Here is a 13,103-nt window from a genome sequence, read left to right on the forward strand (position 1 = left end):
CACGGAGGGAGAAATCAAAGGGCTGAGTTGGGGAGAAGGAGCCACAGTTCACCTAGCAGCACAGGGCCGGCGTGAATCACTGGGTTGATTCACTCAGCATCACACAGGAAACCTGTGAGCAAAGCAGGAGCTGAATCAGGGCGGGGGTTGGGGTGGGTTTTTTTGCTTTTAATCATCTTCTCACTCTCATTATCCTTAAAGCCTCTTCCCAGAGGTGGAGGGGGCTTTGCTCGCCAGAAAGGAGCGAGTTAATCACTCCCAGGTGGAAAAGCATGGAGCAGTGGGAATTACTGTGCCCTGCTACAGCCGAGCACCTGCGGAGACTAAAAGGTGATGAATTGCCATAATTTCTGCTCCCTCCTTTACCTGCATTTAATTAAATTGGTGTAAGACAGGTCTGAGCTGGGGACCAACTGATTTCTCTCTGTGTAATTTAAAACACTTGTATGCAGGGGGTAAGTGGGGTGGAGGATGCTGGGCAAAACCCCTACGCATGTGCCCCGTGTCTGCAGCTGCAGGCGAGCAGCCCAGACCCCCTGCGACCCTGGCCCTGTGCCACCAGCACCTGTCACCTGCCAAGGAGACAGGGCTCAGGCATCCAGCCCTCAGCCCCATCATGATGCTTCCTCTCCTCCTCTGGTCAAGGAACCATAAGAGAGGGTGACAGCAGGATCAGACTCACATAAATGGTTTATTTATTTATAGCAAGGAAGGGGCTTTTCTCCTGCAGCTCCACGAGCTCAGAGGGCTGGGGAGGGAGAGCAAGGGGTTTCCAGCATGGCTGAGTCTGTGCCAGGAGGGTGCAAGAGGGAGTGGGACCATGGACATCACATGCCTCAGGTAGTGGGGAGCATGAGAGGGTCAGGGGACACGTGTTCATGCTCCCTCAGGCTCCAGCCAGAGAGGCTCAAAGGATGGCAGATGAACCCCGCTCCACCAAGTCAAGCTCACACCAGCCTGGGAGCTGCTCAGCCCTGGGGGAAAATAGAACAAACCCCTTAAAAAATAAACAGGAGGAGAGCCGGTGCTGGTCTGCCAGCAGCCTGGGGCTCTTGCCAAGTCTCGGTGCTGCTGTTGGGACAGGCTGCACAAGCCCGACTCACACCCCATCCTTCCCAAAATGCTGAAAACCACCCCTCAGTGCTGTACCCCGATGCCCAGAGATGTTGGGTGTTCAGGAACCTGCTGCCGCTGCAGGGTTTTGCTCTGCTGCTATCACTGGGCCGGGACAGCCTGGCACGCAGCAGGCAGCCCCCGCCCCCCTCTCTCGTCCAGCACTTGCGTGATGAAAAGACCCAGTTCAGCTCTGGATGCTGCGAGCACAGAAACAAGAGGCTCAGTGAGCTGATGTGACATGCCAGCGTGGGAAGGAGGGAAAACGAAGTGGAAGGAGTTAATCTCAATGACAGCAGCTGCTGTGCCCCCATCTCTGCCCATTAGCAAGGCACCAGCACAGCTCCCCAGAAGAGCAGCCTCGGGTTTGGGATGAGGAGGTCAGGGGAAGGGTCAAGTCCTGATCCGCTTCCCACTGCCAGCAGCAGAAGTCTCACCAGTGACCTCAGGAAAAGCAGGACTTTGACCCACCTCTGCACCTCAGCCCCTGGGACACAGGCAGGTGACTGGGGACAGACCTTCAGAGCTTTCAGAGCCTGGCTGCGTGCGGGTGCTGGCTATGGCTCCTTCACGGGATGCGCGGGCAGTGGTTTGTGAGGCGCTTCTTCAGGCGGCACGCACTTTTCTAAGCACACCATCTACTTTCTTGCAAGCCAACTTAAATATATTTAGGAAAACAACAAGAGCCCAAGGCTCTTGGAAATTCGTATCATAAAGCATCCTTTGATTATTCTTTATTTTTCCTGATCGGCAGTCATAAAAAACATTCTTTAAGGAAATAATTGTGTACAAGGAAATCAGTCATAGGCCATGTAGATGCTGTTATTTGCATAATTACAAGGAACCTGATTGTATCGCTTAGCTTTGTCAAAATAAAGAGAAACAATCTTGTACCGTATTTTGGTTGCATCATTTTCTGATGCCTTTGAACCGATCAGAACACCCAGCCCTGGAGCTGTGTCGAACCGGCCTTTCATTCACCGCCTGGGGCCATGGCTGGGTGGCAAAGACAAGCCCCAATTCTGCCCTTTCCGAAAAACTCCTCCCACCAGCTGCTGAACTCCAGAGCGCAGGGATGCCTCAGCTCTCCTGCTCAGAGCTGTGCTCCCTGGAAACATTTCAGAAAGGGGATCTTCATTAATATTTTTGGGTCAATCCACACCCATGAAAGCAGCGTGGACCTGAGCAGAGATGCTCAGGCTGGTGCCATTCAGGCTCCCTCCAGGCACCCACACTGCCTTTGAATTTTCCCTGCAAAGCAAAGCAAAGCAAAGCAGTGATGCTTAAAAGAGGGAGACACAGCACCCTGCTGTAGGGCACAGGGCAAACACTGAGGGTGTGGGGACAGGAGGGACACAGCCATGGATGGAGGAGCTGCTCTGCAGGAGGGTGAGGAGAGCTCAGCCCCCAACAGCCCCAGCAATTGGGACCAGCCGATGCTCTGGCATCTGCACTCCTCCAGCAGCCTAGACTTGGTATACCACAGACAACAAACCCAACCCAAAAAATCGAACATTTTCCATGGAGGTCACAGCTGGGAAAGTTCTCAGGTAGCTCCATCACCGAAGAGTTGCTAAAAACAGGAGTCGCGCAAAGCTACATGCCCGCCGGCTCATTAAAATAGTCTTTATGCTCCAGAAATGCATTAAAAAGATGCACACAGGGCCTGTCATTCTTACAGATCTCTTATGCTCGCTCATTCTCAGCTAAACTAAGAAATGCCTGAAGCCGTCAAAGGGGCTGTTTCAAAGGCAGCCTGGAGACAGAAAGGGAGCAAGCCGGCACCTGGAAAGCCTCACTAATCAAGAGAGGGGGATCCGCCTGGCTCCCTCCCTCCCCGAGTGCTGCTCGTGCTTTGGCTTTGAAGACCTGTCATCTGTGATGCTGCTTTGCTTCAACATTTATACTGAGAAATTTTTGCCTGGATTTTTTTTTTTTAAACCAGTCCGCCCACCCTTTGCCTCTCAGCACAGCACTGGGATTTCTGAGCAGAAGCAGTTCAGAGCCTGAAATAAAACACAGGGCAGGTGGCCCTGCCACCAGGACCATCCCCACCCCAGGCCATCATCTGTATAAACAAAGGGATTTTTGCACTGCATGAGCACCAAGCAGGCTGGATCTAACACGGAGATCTTCAGAAACTCAGGTCTCTGTAATGAAAAGGAGAGACTTTTGCCCCCAGAAGCACTACAAAAATTAATGGATGACTGTAACTACTTGAATCAAACGCAAAGCCATGTGTCACAGCAGCCCTTTTGCAATTTTAGCGGCTTTTTACAAGCCTGTTTACATCTGTCCCTGCCTGATTTAAGCCCAGCAGGAATAAAACTAGTGCAAAGTGAGCAAAGTGAATTGGGGGCAGAAATGCTCTTAACGCGAGCGCAGCCCTCTCCCGGGTGGGTCCTGCCGGTGTTTGGTGGCTCAAAGCCCAGCTGGTACCTGGGGGAGGCCCAAAGGCACAAACGCAGGCACATCCCAGCCCCAGGACTTGCTCCTTCATGCCTGGTTATCACCTGTACGTGCAGGCAGGCCACCTCCCATTGCACAGCGGAGGTGCTCCTGCATCTCTCCAGCCAGCCAAGCCCCTCGGGCTCTCCTGCCGCAGCAAAGGGTCAGGTCGGGGCATGGATCGGGCGAGAGATGCCACCGGGATGCGCTTGAAGCAAAAACCCATTCCTGCAGCAGGCCCAGATACAGCCATTAACTCCGGGTGCATTCATTAAGCCCAACAATGCCTTTGGATATTTGAAGAGCTGATGTAGCTGCCTGTGGCATGAAAGGCAGAGGTGTGAATTTCCTCCCTTTCTGTGCCGTCGGCATCTTTAATCTCAACCGGCTCAGCAAGCCGAGTGCTGACACCATCCGAATCCCAGCTGGCAAACACAACTAATTAGAGACAGTGCCGAGAGACAGAGACAGCGCGGCATCAGAGGCGGGGGTGCAGGGCAAAAAGCAACTGTGGGTGCATTGCCTGAGGCGGGGGTCTGTCCTTCCAACAGAGTCACTCCTCTCTCACTTCCTACATGGACCAAGGTCCATGACTGGAATTTTGAGAGATTGCATTAATAGATGACCCAACTCATTCGTTTTTCAGGGATGGGTTTGGTAGATGACATTTAGGGGGAAGTACAGATCTGGGCTGGCACGCAGCTTCATCAGCCCATTGTACTTGCCCTCTCAGAGGTGTTTTATGAATTACTTACAGGTAGTTGTAGTCTCTGGGATGGTTTAATATTTTATCTTGTTTTCATCGACCAGATGCAGGACAAGATCCCAGAGAAATCAGAGTCCAAGGCTGAGTCCTGTTAATGCCACCACTCACGTTTGCTGAGGAGCCACGGCTGTGCTGCTTGTCCCTGCAGCTTAGATGTGATGCACATCATATGCAGGAGGAATTATTCATACCAAATAATTTCTCCTGCCCATATTAGCTTCTGGGAGAGGCTGCAGCAAATCCACTGGGCCATACAAGCCAAGAGCTTCTGCTAAGCAGCTACTTAGCAGGAAGTTTCATGTTTTAGCTTTCATCAGGGCAAGGCCTGTTGCAGCTATCCCTTGGAGCACCAGCCAGGTTGGATCTAAATGAGCTTTCAAGGTCCCTTCTACTGCAGACAGCTCTAGGACTGTATAATGTGGGTTGCCACTGCCAACCCCCTAGAAACAGAGATTTGAAATCCATTTTTCCAAGGAGTTTTCCCCAGGAGCCTCTGGGCTAACACCATGTTGGCCACCTCTATGGGTCCAACGTTACTGAGCTAGCAGCTCGGAGGGGCTGTGGCAAAGCCCCTGTGGGTCATTCTAAGACCCGAAGAGCACAGCTGGCTAGGCACTTCCCTCTGCAGTCAATACACATGAAAATTTAAAGAACAGCCCGGCACAGCAAGGGCTGCTCCTCCTGCTTCCCACAGCATCCATCACCCGCCCCTGCGTGGCAGGGGATGTGCTGCTCCAGTATTTTTGCAAGGTGTCTTAAAACCAGATTCCTCTGGAATCCAGAGGAGACACACAGACATCAGGCCAGAGCCAACCTCCCTTCTGGCAGCTCCAGTGGCATGTTTGATTCTGCAGGACAAGGACTGGGACATGGGCTGGTGGCCCCGCTGGGCTGCCGAGGGCGTCCTGTGCAGCCAGAGCAGCCCAGGCGCCTGGACCACCTGTTTCTGAATGACCCAGAGCAAAGCAATTGATTTTTTGGCTTCTACTGTAATAAATGAGTGGGAAACTTCCAGTACTTAGATCAGGAGATGCTCTGAATATTTATGTTATTGTTCGCCAATTGGAAAAAGAAAAAAGTGCTATAAACGAACATATTTGGTGACCCAATTTGAATGGCTCATTACAATTAGATCAAGCTAATTGCCAGTCTTGTATTTCATTTGGCAACTTGTTAAGCTAATTGAACAAAATAAAACTAATGAACAATTATAATGAATTTTATAATTAGACCATTGGAAAAAACTCAGTGTGAGAATATTTAAGGCATAATGAATGTTTGGGAGGTTTGGCGGGGTGGGGGGGATGACACAGGAGGTACCACTCTCTCCCACCAAAATGCTTCTTCCCAGGAGCTGAAGTTCTTCACACATTACCTATTCCCAAATTAAGTCAGCCTAGTGCTTTCTTAATTATTAATGACATTAATGCCTTTAACATACATACATGGCATTAAAGTGATCCTAAATTCAGGAATTAGCCTGTTAGTGAGGCAGCTCAGAGTTAGTATGTTACAGCTCTTCTCAACTCCACCTTTACAATATGAATCCAAGTCTCTATTAAGGGCGGGTTTATAATGCTAAAGGTGAGAAACAAGCATGTGGTGCAGACAGAGGAGTTCGCCAGCCCCCAACAAGCTGATCCGTCATGTCAGCACACATGCCTGCCTTTCCAGTGTGAGCCAGGGAGGCAGAAATGAGGAAGAACAGAAAGAGCAATGCTCTCCCTGTTATTAGAGCCATTTTTAAAAAAATAAGAGTTATTTTTGTCACATTCAATTCCTATATAGATTTGAATAAACCCATTCCAGCTTCCTTTCACCCCCTGCTGCTGAAGCACAGAAAATTAAATACCATGCAAAGACACAGAGAGTGACCTTTTAGAGTTTCAATTTACAGGGTCAAGCAGGAGCCCACTGAAAACTAATAGAATTGTCACATCAGACTCCGCACAGCTTAAAAACTTCTTTTCCTCCAGTTTGTACATGAAAGTAATTATTTCATATAGAACCCAGTGGGAACTGAGGTTTTGCATTGGGGAATAAAGGCAGATACTCTTAAACTAGGGAGAAGGCATGTTCAACCTTTTCTCTTAGATATCTAGAGGTTTCCAGGACTTCTTGCACTCTGGAAGCAAGCGCTGGCTTTTGGCAGGAGCCCATGGTGCCAAGTGCCGTACGCACAGGGCAGGGACAAAGACACACGATCTGGACAGACCAAAGGATGGGAGATGAGGAGAATCATCACTGGAGATATTAAACAGCATGGCACTGATCTCACTGGCTATGAGCAGTATCTCACTCACCAAAACAATCCCAGCCTGGAGCCCCAGTGACTATAACTTTCTGCTTCCCATTTACATAGTTGCTTTACTTTCCCAAAGATTAAGATAACCTGATTCAGGGAAAAAAAAATCCCCCCCCCCCTTTTTTTTTTTTAATAGGCTATCAAAATCTCTGTTCCCCCATTTTAATTCCAGCTGCATTAGGAGAAAAATCTCTGGTTTTGCAGCCATGTCTCAATATTTTTATGCCATCAGAACCAGCTGTCACCTTTTCAATCTAATTACAGGTTTCACCAGGGGAGTGATAATATCCTGGTATTTGTAGCTGTCTTTGGCACTCTCCATGTTTCATCACCTTACCATCAGCCTTGTTCGGGGGGGGGGTGGCTGCAGGTGTCTTCATTTATCATTCTGGAACTGCTGGCACAAACACACTGGGGCCACGGCTGCCCTCCCTTCAGTTCATGCTGCTCGGAGCAGGGTCTGGTCCCACTTCAACACGGGCAGGAGAGAGTTCTGGCATGGAGGATGCAAAGTGCCCTGGCCACGCACCCACCCTGCACCCGCCTCTGCAGAGATGCAGAGTTCACTGCTGCTGCAGCACCTGGGAACGTGCCATCTCTGCCTTACACTGGCACCTGGGAGCCCAGGAGCCCCAGCACTGCACAGACACATGGCAAGGGACAGCTGGTGCCCCAAGACAGTGTCACCTAACCACATCAGGTGGAGGAAGGACACATGTATCATCAGCCCCTGTGTACAGCCACAGCACAGAGAGTGACCAGCAGAGTCCTCATGAGCCAAGTGACACCCAGAGCATCCTCCCTCACCCCAGCAGGACAGCGATGCTTTGCCTCTGAATCTGAACAGCCAGAGGCTGCCACTCAGCAGGAGATGTAACCCCACTGGTTACAGATGTAGATTATTCTCATTACAGCAACCCTGGCAATAACTAGTTTTTTGTCCATTGTGTGAAATTCAATAGCAATCCCTCTGTGTGCTTTCCCTGTTAGGCAAAGCACCTGGACAAAAGCAATCAGGCCTTTTTCTCCCCCACCCCAATAGTGCCAGTAATCTAATTCACACCAGCAGAGCTCAGTAATGCCTGCCACCAACACATGTGCTGAGGGCAGAGGACAACAGGCTGACAGGCTGATCTCTCCCACTGCTTCCTCCAGACTATTTCATCACCTGGTAACAACCACAAGGGCCCCTGATGTGCTAAAAGCTCACACACACATGCAGGGGCTTATACAGAATCATAGAATCATTTAGGTTGGAAGAGATCTTCGAGATCAGCAAGTCCAGCCATTAACCCAGGACTGCCAGTATGGGCTTGTGCTGCTCTGGGCATTTCCTTCTTAATTTCCCTCCCCAGGTAGATGCATATACTCTCTAATAATAAAAAGTTCAAGCAATGGGAACAAACCCTGAAGTGAAGCATGAAATAGGCTCCATGATTCCAGATAGCCAGGTCCATTTAAAGCCTTGCTTGGCATTTGCGTTATAAGAACAAATCCTGTACAAGAATCTCTCTTCATGCTTTATACTCTTGCATTAATTCATGAAGTGTCATGTATCTAGCATATTTTATTATACATGAGAACCAGGCAAATTAAAATTCTCGGTTTGAGTATAACATTTGCACATTCAAGGCCACCTCCTTAGGCCCCATCAAGCTTAAAGTCACACCTGTTTAAACTCAGCTCACCTTTTAAACCAAGTTAGTTAAACTAGCACAAATTCTCATAGTTTTCTTCACATAATTTATTTCAATTTAGCTTTAACCTCTTCGTAGCTAATATAAGCTGAAGAGAAATACATCTGGTTTAAATGGGAATAAACATGCTGCCAGAGAAGGTAATTACAGTTGTGTTCTTGGGGTGTAACCCCCCGCTTGCTGAACTACCCCAGCCTGTGCCTGCCTCATCCAGGTGCCCCAGGGAAGCCCCACCAGTTTAAATTCCCCTGCAAAAGGAAGGAAACACAGCTCCACATGTTGGTGAGCTCCTAAAAACCACCTCATCCTGAGCAACAAGAGATGCTCAGATTCAGGTGGAGATCATGAGAGGTAACAGCATTACAAACTGACTGGGACTCTTGGGCTGCTCTAGAAAGAAAAACCTGATACACTTGTTTTTAGAAAGGGAAAAAGCCTATTGTGCTAAGCTGGGGCTTAATTAAAATCAGGCTGTTTGAAACATGACCCTAGCGCTCTTGTCCCCATCAAAGAGAAATGTAACAGTTAAGTGAGACTGGGTTTTGCACATCGCTTTCAAAACATATTTTCCAAAGTACCAAAACCAAACTGAACAGGTATCTCCTAGGAATGGGCATCCAGCTACAGTCTCCCAACCACCACAGCACCCAAGGACTGAGGGTGAGGAGCAGCGCTGTGACCTCCTCCAGCCTCACCTTCCCCTGGCAGACACGCATCCCCAACCATCCACCCCCTCTCAAACCTTCACATTGCTACTGGTTTCAGCCCTCCTCTTGGCCGGTTCCAACTGCTCAGCTTACAGCTCGCCCTTCCAAAACAGACCCCCCCCTCCAAAGGGTGGTGTTGGAGCCATTTTCCAGAACACCACATCCACGGCTTTGGAGAACAATGGAATATAACCAAGCCATGTTTCTAATGGCACACAAACTATTCGGTAAGAAATACTCCCCTACTCCTTGGCAAAATACTCGCTATAAATCAACAGGCTAGAAATGTTAGAAAGTCTTTGTAAAACTAAACCAGAAAACATACAGGAATATCCCCATCAGTGGGACTGTTGCCCTTCAACAACCAATTCTTAACTTCCTTTAAATCACTACAGGAAAGGGAACAAAAATGAAAAAGGGTTCTGAGCAGACTCCTCATTAGTGATGTGAACCTCCACATGTATATGTAATATGTAAACTCATTAATGATCCTAGAGATTATATTTTTTCCAAGGGACATTAATTATCCTTTCAGCTGGAATCTCAGGCTGAATGCTGATAAGCCTCTTGAACTTTGCAAAACCACTTGTCAAAAGTAGTAAGAGGAGAATTCGTTAAGGTCTCCTAATTAAGAAGTACAAGGTCCAATTAAGCTTTCACTAATGTGCTACACAACCCAGTTAAACAATGGCACGCCAAGGATTTTCCTACCCCCACCAACACTGTTTTATCACTTAAGTTCATCTCCAATGGGTGGTTTGGAAGAATTTCTCCGGCCATCAGCAGCAATGATGAGGAATTGTGCAGACAGCTGCAGCCTGCTACATTAATACTTTGGGGTGTCTTATTGTTCTGCAACTGAAATTGTTCCGAGACACTCTGACTCACTAACAGCATTTCAGAGACTGCTTCCCTCTCCTTTGCATAACAGAGTCACTCCCACTTTGCACACAGATCATGTAGAGCAAGATGCTCAAACTGACGTTGATTATCTCATTATTTGAATCTAAAAAGGCCCCTAATTCCCAGCCAGGAAAATATGTGTGCTCTCATCAGCTCGAAGGCTGCTGTACTGGACTGTGGCCATGCTTCACAACAATTCGTAGCTGAGTTTTATTTCTGGAAGAATACAGAGTATGACATGTAGCTTTCTCTTTCTACAAAAGATGCAGAAGAAAATAAAGTTGCATCTTGTTGCTGTCTAAGACCTGATCATTTAAGAGCTAAAAATATCCTCCCCATGAAGCAAGAAAGATGAACCAAGCATTTCTGGATTTATCATCTCAGCTCTGTAGGATAAAATCCAGCCACCAGACAGACCCCTGAGGAAACCAATAATGAGCTAAAAGATCTAAGTGAAGAAATTGCTCAAGGCAGAGCTCCAAAGATCACCTGTATGAAGACCAAAGCCTTCGTACATGCTGAAACATCCCATCAGTCTTAAAGGTGGGCAGAGGTTAAGTGGTCAATCAAATGACCCACTAGAAGAAAGGGAAGTGCAGAAGCAATGAAGCACTATTCAAACCAACACTTTTTCCAAATTAGTGTCTGTTCCATGCTCTGACCCAAGCACAAGCACATAGGCAGTTTCAAATACGTTTGTTGACAAATGTGTTCTTCCCACCTCACCCAAGCTCTGGTACCTCTGAGCACCAGGGAGCCAAACCACAGAGCTGAAGGGCCTGACTCACACCACTCCTGCACTGCCCCAGCTGCAGCCTTCCCAGCAAAGGTCTGCACATGGCAGAAGCGTTTGCTATCCACCAACCTTCTCCTCCCTCTGCAGCCTGCTGAGTACCCAAGATTCACACGCTATCTAGAAGATATTTAATAAAGCAGTCTTGATATCTAGCCCCACCAAAGCCCTGGTGTGGGCCAGCTGGAGCTGCCCTTACCAACATGAGGACTGTAGTGAAATGAAGCTGGGTTAATTAGCATTGATAATATACAGCTGTGGGTTGGCTTCAGGGGCAGCGGGTTGGCCAATGTAGATAAGGTGCAGCTGTGGCTGGTTAAGTGGTTGAGAGCCAATGAAGAGAAGCAGCCGCGAAAGAAGCAAGAAGAGAGAGAACACACACCCTGGATGAGGTGAAGCGAGACAAGGAGAAGGCAGCAGAAGGACTGTATGAAAAGTATGCTGGTATGAGGTGGTAAAAGACCTTGTTGCATCTTGATAGTTTGGAGGGTGCTGTGACAGAGGACCACAGCAGTGCTTTCATCCAGGGACATGACATGGGGAAAATCATTCCCAAACACCTTCCACAAAGATTCACTTGGACACCATCTTCCTGGCAGAGCATTCCCCATAGACACAGATTTTTCCAAAACCAAAGCCCTACAGTTTTGTCTCAAGAACAATCTGGTACACTGGTACTCCTTACTAATGCACTTTAAATATTATTTGAACAGTCATTTACCTGTGTGACTGACTGCTCTGCCTTACAAGTGATATCCTCTTAAATATGTATGCATTAAACTGAAAGACAATAATAATGGCCCCAGGGAAGTTGCATTCCATCAGGCAATTACCTGTGTTTTTAAAATCACTGAATAAGTAATTCACAGAACCAATTTTCTTGCACATAACAATAAACAATTTTATCAGCTATGCCCTGCTTGGGCTGTTGTGTACGAGGTCATTTTATTTCTTCAAGAACCACCACTAACCAGGGAAATTAATTGAAATCATGAGGTAGTAGGAGGGGAAAGTACCTGCTCCAACAGGAGCTGACAAAAGCACATTTCTAAAAGGGGAGTGATAAAACTACGTCTCTCAGAGTCAAGGGCAAATGGGCTGATGCCACCACATTATTTCCACAGTTGCTCTCAAATTTGCAGAAGACTGAGATAAGCACCTAGCCTGAAGTACCTCTGCTCTGAATTTCCTTGCTGCTGAGCATTTCTATCAGAGCTTAAAGCAGTTTCCAGAACTAGCTCTATTTCCATGCCACGCAGGCCACTAAAACCTGAATGTGTAACTTCCCAGGCAAAACACTGAACACAGAATTATGAAGAGGCAACAAAAAAACCCCCAGGGGCTACACATTCAAGGTACAACTAGTTACATGCCAACAGCCCAGAGGCATCAAGTCTTTCTGGATAAAACCACCCGAGGTAGGCCAGCACTCCATCAGCTCACACACATTCTGCAAGGAGCCTATGGAGCACTGCAGAGCCGTGGCACTCACAGGAGCTTTTGTTGCCAACACTCTGGTGTCAGGAGCTGTGCTACTATGCCAAACCTCACCCTTGGAGCTGAGCGTCTGGGTGCCACCACTTTGCAAGGACCTCCCTGAAGACACGTTTCACTGCAATTCCCCTAGGCCCAAGCCCTGGAAAGAACACGGCTAGTTATAACCTGCGATGGGAAGCAGAAAGTAAAATTATGTTCTCTGCTTTTCCTTCACAAACTGCGATGACTTCAGCTCCCTGCTTTCACGCTAGCGATGTTTTGAACCACCTCCAACTGGAAGGAATACAGCCATGTTCACAGCTCCACGGCAGTATCCAAAGAAATGGGTCACTTCCACTACAGGAAAGCAAAGATAAATGCTAGTTGGATGTTTGGAGGGCAGGATTTGGAACGGGAAGAGCTGCACTCAGGAGGTCCGGACGGTGTTCCCAGCTCTGTCACAGCCTCCTTTCAAACACAAGGCACTTCACAGCCTAATTCAAGTACCCACCTACCTCTCTTCCTCCTCCCTGGATTTCCACCAGCCATCAGCATCCAGCCCTTCTGAAACTCAGACCCCTGAAACCAGGTGAGGCACAGAAAGGTCATTTGTCTGCACAATACAGTTTGCACCACCCATCAAGGCTTCACAGCTATAAATTCATTTTCAATATATGTATCTCCACTTTGTGTGTAACTATAGTCTGGGAAAAGCTTTGCAACATCTGACATTTGCAAGAGATCAAATTAGATCTGTTAACAAAAATTTCTATGGTGTTTCCAGCAGGATAAAGGATTAAAAAAAGCAGCCTCTAGGCATTGTGTATGTTCTTAATGTATCTGTGCTTCTAAACTATCTTTAATTAATGAAATATCCCAAAATTACTTATTAATA

This window comes from Falco biarmicus, chromosome 1 (assembly GCF_023638135.1).
Source record: "Falco biarmicus isolate bFalBia1 chromosome 1, bFalBia1.pri, whole genome shotgun sequence".
In the NCBI taxonomy this organism is placed as follows: domain Eukaryota; kingdom Metazoa; phylum Chordata; class Aves; order Falconiformes; family Falconidae; genus Falco; species Falco biarmicus.